We start from the raw sequence: 9856 nt of genomic DNA, 5'->3' as shown, positions 1-9856 counted from the left end.
AAATGCCAGCTTTGCTACTGTGACATTTTTATGGTTAAGGCCATGTAATGAAGATGTGATTTTATGTCTGCTTTTGTCTCTTTTGTTACATGTATGCACATTAAGAAATCAAGAAAAAGTTGGAAAAAGAGAAAAGATATAATTAGATTATGATGTATATGCTTCTCCATCAAACCTATTTGCTTCTTCTAGTCTTGATGCTAATGAGCCACTCAGAACTCATGAAAGAAAAAGGATTTCTATTTCATTTACTACATAACACCAGAAGAGCCCTTCCTGACCATGCAAACTGACACATAATGGTAAATATGCAAAGATCACGTTGTAGGAATTCTAGCTAAGCAGCCAAAAGGAATGTTTTTAACCTCTGCTTAATATCCCATCTGTAAGATCTCTTGTCTCATTAACCCTCTATTTACACAAATCTTGTGAAAATATATGATTTATGAAGCCCTTAGCTATTTAAAACATGAATACTTTAGAAAGGTTGGTGAGCCAATTCTTAGAAGGATTAAAATAATGTGGAACAAGTAAGGGTCATACATCAAATGACAGCAGACAAAATATATATTGATAACAAAATAACATGACAATCTGTTATGTATTCTCAATAAAACAGGGTTGGCATGGAAAGAAATACCACCAACCCATTATAATGAAATTAAAGACTAATAGAATTTGTAGACTCAAAGGAACTAAATTAATGGGCCATAAGTAGCCTTAGTTCTGGTATTTCTTGATGCTGACTTGCTCAACTTTGCACCTGAAGAGGTTCTTTCAGCATTTTTTTTGTCTGTGTGTGTGACATATTTTCATAAAACCCGTCTTTCCTCATGTTTGCACAATGCAAATACCCTGGAAAACACTTAAAATGCTTCCTTGCTAACAAAAATTTTAAATCCCTGCAGATTAAGCAGACTGGCACAGTTAATAAGATTTCTATATGCCATCCAAAATGCTAGCTCAGTGGAACAAAGCTTTGTCTGGTTCAGAAACAGCCATCCTCTTTCTCTTTTCTTGACCATGAAGTCTGAACTATGGGAACTTTTGTTTACACTTCCAGTATCTCAAGCAACCAAATACATATGGCACTACAGATACTGCCATGGATTATCCATTTTACTTCATCTGCAGAAAATCCTTCAAGAATTGAGGTCATACAGCTTTTATAACAGTAGTCTTTCTTAGTGACACGAAAACAAAACTACCCAGAGCCATTAAGCCCCGGCCAATTCCATGTATTTTGTGTCCAGAATTCTAAAAATTAACCAGATTCAAGGACTGAAAGTGCCTGCTGACAGATTGGTGGTAAACAGGAGTAGGCAATGAGTGACAAAAGTGTAAGTAAAACTAGAAAATTTCAGTCCATGGAATTGAATTCTGAATAGCAGCACACAACCTACCTGTTTCTTTATGTCAGGTGTTGCATGGTTACCTTCGTTTGAAACCTTCTTATAAAGAGGCTAAACAGGTGGTGACTCTCTATTGCAATGGTAACGTTTCCATCTTTTTTGCCCTGGGGTAAAAGAATTAGTCATTAAATTCTTAATAGCTGATCAGCAACATCTTGTGATGTTCTGTGATGGGATTATTTCTGATGTAATCATTTACAGGAAAATTTTGAGACCTCACTGAATGTGCACCATCATGGTGCTGAGCACTAAGGAAACACAGAAAGAGGCAGACAGCCCTGGCTGAAGAACTTATGACCTAAAATAGGTTTTTTCACTTTCTGTTTTTTAAAACTGAGTTCCTTCCCCACTGTGGCCTCTGGAATGGATGCCTGAGAAGGGATAAAAACAGGAAAGAAGCATACAAAATAAACTCAAAATACAATGGATTTTCTAGTCTCATGGCTGGAAAACCTGGGCTCTTGGATAGTTTCTAAACAAGGAAGGAACCTGCTGCTTCCACTATACCATGTATCTTATCTGCTGTGAAGTTGTGTTGTTTCTCTCCCTACAGATGCTATAGGGGCTATTGGATGTCATAATAAGCATGCTCACAGTTATATACTGATTGCCTTGTATTCCAGAGAGGATGATGACTTGGGTAAAAGAAGGAGAAACTGTCCTTTGTGAAAAAGTAGTTTTGCTTTTTCTACCTTTTGAATATGTCTGTTGCTAAGGGCAATCAGTGTAAGTTTCGGAGAGCAGCATTTATTATTTAGGAAATAAATCAAATAAATGGGAAGTTTTACAGTGCACCTTGGGATTCAGACACAGATGGGTAACAAGCTGGACAGAGAGTGCAAAACCGTGTTTTGAAAATGCCATCTAGTGGCTCCATACGAGGGGGGGTTTGTGTCAGAAAGTGAAGTTCATCTCCCCAAAATTTGGGATCAGACCAATGCTGGCCTCAGAGTCAGGGCGGTCAGTGGTGGGACCTTGGTAGCTATTTGCAGCCTCAATCAGAAGTGCAAATACTGTAAACTGGCTCAGCTAGAAGACATGACAGGGAAACCTGTGCAAATGTCCCAGGAATGGGGATGTGAATCACACTGCTGCACCTGGCTGGGAAAATGGAAGTGTGTGTGGAGATATACCAATAAAAGGTACCTAGAAATAACTGAGGCTTATTTTACTGTTGGCAGGCCACCAGTTTTTTTCCAGGAAGACAATAGCCCCTAAATCCCCAAATTAAGGTGATTAGTAATAGAAATGCTTTTCTGAATTTCTGTTCTTAAATACCTTAAAATTTGACTGCCAGCCTGTAAGGGTCTCCAGAGACAGAGTGAAAGTCACTGATGCATGTTATTTCCTTGGAAATATAGGGACAAAATAACTGGGTCAAACTGGATGGAACAGATTTTTAGCAAACCAGTGACAGTGTTGTTTGGATAGAGTGCATGACTTTGTAACTAGAAAACTGCAGAAGGGAAACCAATCTTTATTTTCAACCAGATTTTGCTGATGCAAAGGCAAAAGATTTGTAGCTATGTGTAACAACTTCAAACTGAATTAATTGCTTCCCAAGAGTCACCGAATTCTATACGGGCTCTCAATAGCTTTATTACTGCCTAGTTTGGAGTTCTTAGTTTGGTATTATTTCCTTGCAGATATCATCTCTTTGGTTACTGATCCTTTTCTGCAACTCACAAAGGCATTGTAAGCCAATGTAAATCAATGTATGATTTCATCTTTTACAGCAGAAGACCAGAAATCATTCTTGGTAGTTATCATTTTAATTCACTTGCTGCTAATTTAAGCGTTAAATTTTCTTCCGGGTTTTTCCTCCTGTGGCTGGAATAAATGGACCATTTGTTCCGAGTTCCATTTACACACATGTATCAGAATGAGTGAAGCTCTGAAGAAAGATAAAACCTTTGCAAGAAGCAGTTAGATAAGCAGAAAATTTATATTCATGCATAATTTAAAGACAATGTGTAATTGTCTTGAAACTGGTCCTGAATTACATTTAATTCAATAACAACAGGGTTTTTCTGCAGTTCTATTTTCATGTGGCACTGGTAGTTGGACATATGATGAAATATATTATTCACAGCAACACCTTGTTTAGCTCCAATTGTGCCCATAAACTTGCCACTTCGATGTGCTTCATACAAATATTTAGTTAGACATATGTTGTTTGGGGTTTTTTTAGACTGTACATCCTTTTCTGAATTGGGGTCAGAGTAGTAATGGTTGCACTATACATAAAAATAGATGTTCATGTTGTTGTTATATCTGTTTTTAATAATTTAGGAGACACTCAGGCACCATGGTGTTGAGGCCTAGACACTTCTTCATCTTCTAAGACACAAATAAATGATATAACATATGATAAAAATCCAAAAAGAAAGGAAAAGAACCCACAAAGAACCATCCGGACAGGAATCTCAAACTCCCATGGAAATAAGTCGCTTAATTTAATCCAAGATCACATTTTCCGAAACTTTACAGTTGAAATTACTTACATCTGGAACATTAGGAGGCAACATCACTTCTTGCTTTTGATAGATAATTTGATGTTAACCCAAATTATGTCCCCTGAAATGAGGAATATGTGAGTGATAAGCATCCATAAGGCTAGAGAGAAAGGCTGTGTTTTTCCTAATTCTATTCTTATATTCTTATTCTTATTCTATGCATAAAATTATGCTAAAAAATTGATGTTCTCCTGCCTCTCCCACACAAATATTTTGGATATTCATTCTCTAATCAAAAGCATTATCAAATGAAAGAAACTCTTCCCAGAAAGCATTTTCAAAAAGAGAAGTTTTTTTCTGTAAAGCTTGAAAAAAATAATTCTTTACCTCACCACAGAACATTTACAAAAGCAAACTGCAGATGCTTCTTCAAGTTCTAGTCATATGACCCTTAATTTAAAATGTGTTTCTTTTTAAAATGTGGCCTATAAACATGCTTAGGGGGAGTTCGACAGAGTCATTTAGGAAACAGCAACTTGAGACATGTGGTTGAAATATGGTGAGGAGAAAAATAGAATGTGTCGCATTAAGGACATTGGGAGCTATTTCAAATGCAATTTTCTAAGGATTTTCTCTTCTAATGGGATCCTGGAGAGACTAGGGACAAAGGCAACAGGGTATATGTATATGGCCAGCAAGCTAATCAGCCTTGAAGTTTGTCATTTATTGTTTGTACTTATCTTTTAAGTTTGTAAAACAAATCCTTCTGAGGTAAAGCACTCATGCAAACAACTGTCAAACTCTTTGTCTGGTGTTCTGATCTTCAAGAAGACCAAGGAAATGGTGCTTTGCTTGTATAGATTCTTCTGCTTATAGGTGATCTCTTAATGAACTGATAGAGCTTGTTATATTAGTTAGTGTATTTGACAAAGGAAAAAAAGTAATCAGGACAAAATCTTATACTGAGCTATTGCAGTCTGAGTCCCTGTTAATTGTTGCATTAATTGTCAGTCTCAACAGAGAGGAGTGATTAAGGAGGACTTCAGAGTTTAATCTCTTGTTGCCAAAGAACTTCTGTTTAGGCATCTGCAACTGCCTCTGCAGTCTGAACCCTGCTCTTTACTGCCAGCCATACCCTTACTGACGAATAAGAGAAGGAAATTAGTGTACTGCAAAATTGTAAAACTATTTCATCTTTAGGTTTCTGCATGGTTCATAGTATTAGTCCGGTAGAGGAAGAGAAGCCTTAGATCAAGCTGATATTTTAAACTCAAATAAAGCCCAGGCATGACTCCTTGCTTTTCTACAGTTGTAGTATGTTTGTGCCTTCTGTATGGTAATAGATGAACACAGCCTCTACTGCAGCTGGCAAGACTTCTCCTTAGCCATGATGTGGTGTGAGGACAAGTTGCTTCAGGAGTGAGACAGTCCCATGGTGGACTATGTCATACTGGAGTGACTGGCAGGTCTTGCCAGGAGATGTAAAGTACCTCCAGGCACTGCCTGCCTGCTCTGCATCCGCACAGTGGGAGAAGGACCTCTGGGCAGAATTCACACCCTTTCCCAACTCACCTATTCCCAAAGAGAAAGCACCTGAGGAGCAGACTCCGATTTCCTCCATGCCGAGGTTCTTACTTCTTCCAGCCATATCAAGGAGGGACAAGGAAAACATACTACCTTCAGGTTCCCTCTGTAGCCACATTAGCCAGCCACGGCCTTGCCCTGGGGAGCCTCAGCCAATGGACCTTTCCCTCATGATGCCACAGAGTGAGGGGCAGTTACACAACACTCTGCAGTGCACCATACATTGCACTGTCATTGAAAAAAACAGCATTAATAATCCTGAACAGAAGTCCAAGCTTCTGTCTCCCTTATTTTTTAACAAAAAGTTGTTTTCAGGGTTTCTATTTCAGAAATTGATCGTAGTCTTTTAAAATACCTCATGGCTGTACACGTCTTTCTTAAACCACTTCCACGAAGCCCAGGTATTAGTCCAAGTTAGGTATGCAGCTGCCTCCTTGCTTTCAGAGCTCTGCTCTGGGTCGTGGCCAAGCCCCTTGCAAATAAATTGTTGGAGGTTTTCTAAAGGCAGTAAAGAGAGGCTACTGTAACCACCTCTGTTACTCATCAACTAATTTACTGGAAACCTGGAGATTCTGTGACTGGCCAAATGTTCTTTCTGGAGAGAGCGCAACATTCCATAACAGAAAAAAAAGGGCATTGCAGTTTACCAAATGATGTATCCAGATTGATAGCTGTGTGAAGAACAGTCACTTTATTGATTGCCTTTCTAGAAGACTGCAAATTCTGCCAAAAAGTTAAAGAGATAGGTGTCTATGGAAATAGCACCAACTATTTAGTCATTCTGAAGCTTAGCACTCTGGATGAAATTTTGGCTCGTGAAACAAAGACTATCTTTCCTTCTTTCATTGTCTTGTTTTGTTTATAGGAGAATGTAGAATCAATAAAAGTTCAACAATAGTTCAATGAAATTCAGAAGGTGAAAGTAAATCTAACAAATTGGATATAATGAGTTCTAGAGGATTTAGCTCTAAAACTTTCCTCATACATTGACAGAGTAGAAAGGCACAGACTGATTGCAACAAGTATTTGGTACATTAAGAACTAAAATGTACTTGGGTTAAAAATAAGAAAAGCACATGTTTACAGCAGCTATAAGGATGGTACCTGGAAGTGGTGTTTCAAATTAAGTCCAGACTTGCTGCAGAGTGCTTATGGATTGCAGACTTTATAAGGAAGAGCATTCTCTGGAAAAGCAAACAGGAAACCGCATTTTAAAAATGATAGCTGAACATATGGAAATTTTCACATGCATGTTGCGAAGCGAGGAGTGTGTGTTCCTAAGAGGCAGTGCTATAGCTGGTTCTGAGTCACAACGGGCCCGTGTCAGACTCCAAAGCACTACTCTAGTCTAAACTGTAGTAAAGAGTTCATGTCTAAAACCAGAGCCAGGTTGCAAGGCCTGGGGAGCCACTTTATAATGGTGTTCAGATATGTATGTTTTGACCTACAATGTTTATTATTTGGAAGGGTTTCTTTTATCTAGTAAGAGGCTATGGAGAAAAAGCAAACAGGAATACTCCCAAATGGCCAGAAGAAGATCATCGACCAGCAAAAGCTTGAGATTTCATGAAGGAAAATGCTCAAAGCACTAACTTTGAAAACTTCTGCACCAGTTAAGAGCAAAGTTGGCTTTGCTCATATGAGCTGAGACTAGCAGCATCCAAAAGTAAAGAGGATGTTTTTGGAGTGAAAAGGACTTTCAACAGGGTCTCTTAGGAAGGAGAGGAATTTGAAAAAATCAAGCTAGGAATAACTGTAGAAGGCATAAAAGTTCCCCTTGCAGAGACATGCTATTATGTGGTGTCTGCAGCTGCAGATACACTCCTGCTGCGCTGTCTGAGTTGTAGGTTATCTGCCTAAACTATAAGGCCAGGACAATAAAAGCACTAAACCCCAAGTAGCAGGATCCTGTGCAGACAGCTCAGCCTCCAGGTTATCCAAATGGATAATTCAGCCACAGCACTGCTTCTGTGAAGGCACATAGAAAACAGCAGCACAAGTTTAGCATGAGGTAGCCCAAGACATTTCCATAGGGCTGCTATGGAACCCATAGTGTGGCTGAACCCATTGTCCCTAGATTAGTGGGTAAAGCAGCTACAGCTGCTGTGAGGGAATGCACAGGCTGCCTGCTATATATATTTGATAGAAATTTTAGAAAAAACCAAAACAACTGTCTAGACTGCTACTGGGGATTGTTGCCAGTGCTCTGTGTGTGCAAAGCTGGGCCACCGTGCTATTCAAGCAGTCACTGAGATGCTGTTATGAAAAGTTGTCCTTCCTCACTTTTTCATATTTCATAAGATGTGCAAGCAGATCAGTCTGATGACCAACTGTGCTGCTTTAGCCCAGAGGGTGCCACTATTTCACAGAATCAACTAGGTTGGAAAAGACCTCTGAGATCATCAAGTCCAGCCTGTAACCCAACACCACGTTGTCAACTAGACCATGGCACTGAGTGCCATGTCCAGTCTTTCCTTAAACACCTCCAAGGATGGTGACTCCACCACCTCCCTGGCCAGCCCATTCCAATATCTAACCACCCTTTATGTGAAGAAATTCTTCCTAATGTCCAAAGTAAACCTCCCCTGCTGCAGCTTAAGACTGTGTCCTCTTATCCTATCACTGGTTACCTGGAAGAAGAGGCCGACCCCCACCTGGCTACACCTTCCTTTCAGGCAGTTGTAAGAGTGACAAGGTCACCGTTGAGCCTCCTTTTCTCCAGACTGAACAGCCCCAACTCCCTAACAGCCAATCTTCACCAGACTTGTGCTCCAGACCCTTCACCAGCTTTGTCTCCCAGTTGCATCTTATTATCTACTCAATTACGAAGTCTATTACATCTGCTGCTCTGCCCTGCACGTGTCCAGGCATGTCCTAAGGACTGGAATTTGCCTGGGTGTGATGCGAGTGATGTATGTATGTATGTGTGTATGTGTATGTGTATGTATGTGTATGTGTATGTGTATGTGTGTATGTGTGTGTGTGTGTGTGTGTGTGTGTGTGTGTGTGTGTGTGTGTGTGTGTGTGTGTGTGTGTGTCTCTAAGTCAATATATGTATTTTTTTTTAATCTCAGCCGATTATTGAAGCCCCTCTGCCAGTCAGATACGCCAGCAGCAGCCCTGCCGCCGGAGTGCCGCCAGTGCAGAGAGGCCAGGGGTAGGCAGAGGCGTGGTGGGCCGTGCGCGGTGCTGGCTGAGCCCTGTCCCGGTGCCGGTCTCTGCTGCAGCCGGCGGCTCCGGGCACCCGGCAGAGAGCGCTGGTGCCGCTGGTGCGGCGGCCGGCACCTACCCTACACGCGTGTGCTTGCACACATTTTAGATACCTTTTCCTCGTTAAGCTGCTGAGTTTTGTTCTGTTTAACGGGGTACAGCGGTGGCGAGAATTCCTCCCCCTTCGCGCAGGGCTGGGCGGGAGGGCAAGGGCAGACTTGGGACCTGGTGCGGGGTCTTTCCGGCCACCCCCATCCTCCCGCAGGGAAAGACTTTACAATTCCTCCCACCTGGTAGCTGTCTCCAAAAAAAAAACAAAAAACAAACCAAAACGTCAGTTCTATATATTTTTAAGGAATTTTCTACCAAGCGTCTGATTAGTAAGTAATTATCGCGATTGCTGCCATCCCATCCCCTCTGGACCCCCCTTTTTTGTGATGGCTGCTGTCCCGCGTGGAAGCATTTGGTGGGATAGAGGTGACGAAAAGGTTTTGTGCTGTTCCATACCTCACTGGGTTTTGTACGGCACTCCCTCTACTCCCCCTGCAGTTTTCCAGATCGCCGCCTATAGTGTATAAGCATAAAGTATGCCCTTGGTGCCGTTTGGGGTTGCTGTAGGCTGTCACAAGTGTGTTTTATAGAGGCTGATTTTAATTTTGCCACCCAGGAGAGTAATAGTCCCAAGGAAATGAAGCATCTTTCTGCTATTGTTATATATCTGAAGGAAAAATCCTGGCACATAATTGGCTAAAAAATAGTAGTGTGATGAGTCAATAAATTTCTATTGTGTAGCTTTCTCTGAGTGAACAATGCTATGTTCTGGGGTAGTGTTAAACAATTAGTTCACATATCATGCAAATAAGCACATCCTAGATGGATACATCTGGGGGTAGTAGAAATTATTCATCTCTGGCCAATCAGACAGCAGTTTTTATTTATTTCAGTGTTCAACAGAATACCTCTCTGAGCTCTGGGAGACCTTGTGAGCAATTGAAAATACAATAACTTTACAAGGAGAGCCAGCAGTTTTTCCTCACTCTCGATCCACAATAATAATGTATGACAAAATACCCTGTTCCCACAATGATTATCCTTTCTATCCCCAAGTGCTCAAATAGACAGCTGGGCAGGATTGACAGACCTCTTCATTGTCCTGTCATTGGGGCTCCCTACCCTTTCTCTAGTGGAAGAGAT

General features: G+C 40.8%; 1 long non-coding RNA gene across 1 annotated transcript; it reads right to left on the bottom strand.

Annotated features, from left to right (window-relative positions):
• Positions 1 to 1409: 1409 nt before the first annotated feature.
• LOC138105787 (uncharacterized) lies at positions 1410 to 8202 on the bottom strand. The gene is made up of 4 exons (XR_011148689.1): positions 8083 to 8202; positions 6557 to 6636; positions 3917 to 3989; positions 1410 to 1516 (listed from the first exon to the last, which is right to left on the bottom strand). It is a non-coding gene; the product is annotated as an uncharacterized lncRNA (long non-coding RNA).
• Positions 8203 to 9856: the final 1654 nt, after the last annotated feature.

Source organism: Aphelocoma coerulescens, chromosome 2, assembly GCF_041296385.1.
Source record: "Aphelocoma coerulescens isolate FSJ_1873_10779 chromosome 2, UR_Acoe_1.0, whole genome shotgun sequence".
Taxonomy (NCBI): domain Eukaryota; kingdom Metazoa; phylum Chordata; class Aves; order Passeriformes; family Corvidae; genus Aphelocoma; species Aphelocoma coerulescens.
Note: the sequence above shows the minus strand (reverse complement) of the source record. Positions and strands in the feature narration are given on the sequence as shown.